This window comes from Vipera berus (genome assembly GCF_964194415.1).
Source record: "Vipera berus genome assembly, chromosome: 2".
Lineage (NCBI taxonomy): Eukaryota > Metazoa > Chordata > Lepidosauria > Squamata > Viperidae > Vipera > Vipera berus.
The window spans coordinates 104815689-104820796 of record NC_138203.1 but is presented as its reverse complement, the minus strand read 5'-3'; the positions used below and the strand labels follow the sequence as shown (position 1 = coordinate 104820796).

The 5108-nt window shown below is 41.0% G+C and overlaps 1 long non-coding RNA gene across 1 annotated transcript; it reads right to left on the bottom strand.

Moving 5' to 3' along the window:
- Positions 1-2440, bottom strand: LOC308663189. The gene is made up of 3 exons (XR_014025311.1): positions 2051-2440; positions 659-777; positions 1-247 (listed from the first exon to the last, which is right to left on the bottom strand). It is a non-coding gene; the product is annotated as an uncharacterized lncRNA (long non-coding RNA).
- Positions 2441-5108: the final 2668 nt, after the last annotated feature.

The following is a 5108-nucleotide window of genomic DNA, read 5'->3' as shown; positions in this document are numbered from 1 at the left end:
GTTAACTGAGCTCAAGCCACAGTTCAGGGTTCCACTCCTTTATTTCAAAAATAACTGGCAACCTCATCCAACAATTAGAAGCATGGGCACAGGAAATTCAATATTGCACGTGTTATGAGGTTTGATAGTTTCTCCATCATCTTCTTCTTGAAGTGGACATCCAGACAGTGTAATTCTCACAATGTGATGCTTACTTCCCAACTTGGATTAGTCAATCCAGAACAGTAACAAAGTTGATGATATAAACCTTAATAAAAAAATAATATCAGCTGTCTCACTTAGTTTCAACATAGGTCATTCATCAGAGTAAACAAGATTGTCTCTGGTCATATCAAGTTGCATCGAAGTGCTACCCGCTAGTCCTCAGGTCTTAACATCCAATGCCTTATTCTGCCACAATAATAAGGCTGACAGTACTATTTTAATGTGGGGCAAGTTAAAGAAAGCAAAGGCTAAGGGAGGGAGAGGGTGCCATTTTTTAAAAAAATCCCATTTATATCCCGCCCTTCTCCGAAGACTCAGGGCGGCTTACAAGCTTAGCAGTAGCCTTCATTCTATGTATATGCCTGCTTATTAGGGCTTTCGCCCCCCCCCCCCAGCGGCATTATTACAAAGTCAGCTTATTGCCCCCAACAATCTGGGTCCTCATTTTACCTACCTCGGAAGGATGGAAGGCTGAGTCATTTTGCCTATTCCATTCCCATTCCTTGCTTCCAGAGATTACTATTGGGTGCCGCTACCAAGAGGCCTAACTGGAGTCATCCTCATTGTAGTTCTCTTGCAGCCATAGTTGAGGAGGAGAGTATACTTATTACCGATAGTTCTCTCATAAAATCTCTCATAAAATGAATCTTAACCCCTCCAATTTTTTTTGAATGTAGCTTTTACCATGCATGACTAAACATACCACATGCATTTCATCTTAAACCTACTGGAATTTAGAAAAACAATAAAAAAATATTTCAACAAGCTTTTGAAATAGAGACAAATCCTCCTGGTATACTGTTACTAATTACTGTTCTATTGTTCCTCAGTTTTGAGTTAGGGTTCTATTTTTCATCGCTTTAATTATTTTAGTATTGCATTATCTTACACTGTTAACCTTGTTTAAGTGTATTAGGACTATGCAAGAGTGTATGTGTATTAGGCTTGTACACGTGTAATATAAGCCACTTAGTCACTTCCATTAGCAGTAGCATATAAACCTACTAAAATGAATACCTTATAACAATACACAAGTACAGAACTATTGATGCAAAAGTATCTCAGTCAATTTTCATTATATAAAGTTCCTCTAAACCAGGGGTGTCAAACTCAATTTCATTGAGGGCCGCACCAGCATTGCGGTTGCCCTCAGGGGGCCGGGTGGGTGTGGCCTGGGTGGGCGTGGCCTACTGGGTGGGCATGGCTAGAGTGCGTATGGCCTACTGGGTGGGTGTGGCCAGCTCTACATCGTTCGCCTCAAGGGTGCCTATGGGGGCCTGGGCAGGAGTGGGACAGATCTGAGGGTCTCTGGCAGAAGGAGGGTCTCTGGGCCAGGGCCAAGGCAGAGGGGGCCGTTCCCTCACTGTTTACAGGATAGCTTCGCGGGCCGCATGAAACCACTTCGTGGGCCGGATCTGGCCCCCGGGCCTTGTGTTTGACATGTCTGCTCTAAACCAAAAATTCTATGACTATTAGGCTCAAAGTAGTAAGGATTCATTAACTTTAAAGCAATTTCACATGGATCTTTGAAAACAGTCTTCTTTTTTGTCTTTTAAGTGACTAGATTCCAGCCATCCTTGGGAGAATTTATTCCAAAGAATCAGCACTTTTAACTGTGACATGATTATTCTAGTCATTAATGGGGAACCTAGCTTAGGCAAGCATCTTATTCAGACAGGTTTTTGCAACTGAACAGCATTTATTAAACCTTTGGGTTACTGTGTAAGGACTGCACCTTAAGACATGGTTACACTGATACCCCACATATGACAAGGCAGTTAAAACATGACATTCAAGTGCCACAAACTTCAATGGTTAAGCACCTAGGTACTACAGTACACTATACCTGTCTAGGAATCTTGCTCATATCCTTGGGCCTCCAAAAATTAAATTCATTCAGTAACATACAAGATTAAATTTTGGATTATTTGAAGAGTTACAATAAGTATGCTTTTATTAATATGGACTTAAATGAACATATTTCAGCAGGTGAGTTCCTTTTTCTCAGTTGGATCAAATTATCATTCTGCTAGTGAATGGCACTGTGGAAATACTATACATAGTAGGAAGGAAGTGCTATGATTTTACATACAGTAGTTGCTCCTATACAATGTACAGGGTCTTTCTTGTATTTAGTCTTTCATGTGAATCTTCCACCACTTACATTCCACCTATTGACTTTTATCATGCTTAATTCTCTTGAAAATTGACTTTAGTCAGTTAACAATCCTGTAAAGCAAGCCTTCAACTGTCTTTTCAACACAATGACTGATACTACAAGATCCCAAGCATTTGACTGCTCGACTCATTTTGGAATTTTAGAAATATGTTGGTGATGGTCTTACAATATAGTTTCCTGGAACAGGAACATGACGCCCTAAGAAACATAATGAGAAAGCATTGATTTACCAAAAAGTCACCCTCTAGCTTTTGAGGAAAGATCAGAGTACTTCAAATAAGGCACTGGGCTACAGCACCTTCCATTTTTAATTTCTAACTTTGTATATTGGGTCCACAGCTGTTCTTCAAAATAAAGTTCACATAAGGATACTGCTTTGCAGCAGCTAGGCTCCCCATTTTAATACTGTAAGCCATTTTAAAATCAGGCACCTTATGAAGCACTAGCCAACCTACACAGAAATTCTTCAGGGTCTCACAGAATTCCCAATTCCATTTGCTTCTACAGTTAAAATGTTCTTAATAAGCAAGTCCTGCTAAATAGTTGGCAGTCTAAATCTCATCATGATTTGGGGAAGGGGGGAGCTTTTTCACAATAGCATTCAGACCTTGAATCGACCCAGATTTTCCATGCTCAAAATGATCTTGAACTGTGATGTCACACAGATACCATAAGGAGGAAACTCTTATTTACCGCTAACGTTTAAAGAATCAAACCAGCGTTTGCTTAAGTGTTGTTGTTGGTTTTTTTTGCCTCCCCACTTTGCTATTGTTCTGGAGAACTTGCTGGTCACCGTAAATTGCATGAACGAAAATAACAATATGCATATTGGGACATATTTTTATCCCTGTCGAATGAACAAGGAATGCATCGTCGAAACTTCCAAGTGCTTGTTTGCGAGGTAAACCAGCGGCACCTAGCGAACAACATGGCGACGCGAGTTGCGTAGAAAAGGTTACAAGCCTGAGAAGACGAAGCCTCCATCTTGCGCCTTCTCATTCTTGTAATTTTCCACTCCAGCTGCCTGCCTGCCTGCCTCTCCCTCTCTCTTTCTGCGTCGCAACGCGCCACCCTCCTCGTTCCGCCCGCTCCTGCTTCTTGACTAATTCCCGGATTCAGAAAAACCTTCTTCCCAGGGTCCTCCACTAGCCAAGGAGGCGGAGCTTATTCACTTGGGCGCGCGAGAGTACTGAGTTGGGGGGGGAGGGGAAAGGAACATTTTTTTCCCGCGCTCTTAACCAGAATCCACGTGGTTTTAGATGGACACGCCGCGTTTCACTCCCCTTATAAGGAGAAACCAGGGGAGGCATACGATTGGCTTGTTTAAAGGATCAGGAGGCTTAGCAACAGGCTTGTTATTGGCTGTTGGGGAAAAAGCTGTACTGTGGAAGAAATGGAGGGAATGGGAATGAGGCCATGGGGGAGGGAAAGGAATATTGTGCGACGGTTTCCGTGGTAACCGGAAAGTGGGTATCCCCTCTCGAAAACGATGGGGTGAGGTATTTCAGGACGAAGTGGATATTTAGGGTGGGGAAATTGTTTCAGAATATTTCTTTAAAATTAGCTGCTCCCCGTATGGCCACATAATAGGAAAAATAAAGCTTCAAAAAGCATAACACCTGGATGTATTAATATTTCGTGTATATACAAGATTCTCTTTATTAAACAGCACTTAAAAATACAGTAGGCTGCCCATCAAATTCTGTGCAGTTCAGACCCTGTTAAAACCTCTTGTCCTTTGTTAGGTGAAAGTTCTAAATGTTATTTTTCATGAATTAAACAAAACGTGGCAAAAAGTTGATTTTATGTGGGCCAGGAAGCTGAACAGGGAAATCCAAAAACTAAAAAAAACCCAATCACAAACCACGTATACAAAGGGGTTCTGGGATTATTTGTAAATGTTAAAACTATAACTCCATGTAAAGCTGAGCAGGTTTAAGATACTGAGGAACTCCTTCAAACTGAGCAAGTTGCATTGGCCATCTCAAAATTATACCAAAGGACTGGGCAATCAGCCCACAAATGGCCTTGAGGGCCACAGTTTGCCCACCCTTACTACAATCCACAGCTTTACAGATACCAGGGAGTGAGTTTACACATCATGTTAAGCCTGAAAAAACAAGCCACATTATGACTATGTGAATGCAGTTTCTGTGGCTTGTAAATTGAATTATAAGAATAGAAAATTAGACTAGACTAGACTAGACTAGCAGAGTTGGAAGGGACCTTGGAGGTCTTCTACTCCAACATGTTCAAGTGACTCTTCACAGTAAAAATTATGTCATCTGAATCTAAACTGCTAGGTCATGGCAATTAAGAAATGCTTTCATCAAGCTTATATCCATGGTTTGCTTTATGTGAAGCCCAATTCTTATCCAAACCATTATTGGCTGTATATCAAGATTGAAGAACTAAATTTAGTCAAAGTTGGATTAGGCCCCCCACTGAACTGTCAGGCAAATTTCATCAGAGGATCTTCATTTATATCAATCTATGATATTATTTAACACCAAACAATCATTTTTTCATGGAGAAGGGCCAAGAGAAACATTTTTCCTCATGATCTTCTCCATACAGAAATCTCCTTTATCAGGCTTATAACTTTGAAAGGCAGATATGAAAGAGCAAAACCAGTTCAGCCAGGACCTCCTTGATGTCATGACAGCTTCTACCAACTTGGTTTGGTTAGTTCCTTCCCCAAATTGTTAAAATTTGCACTGAGGGA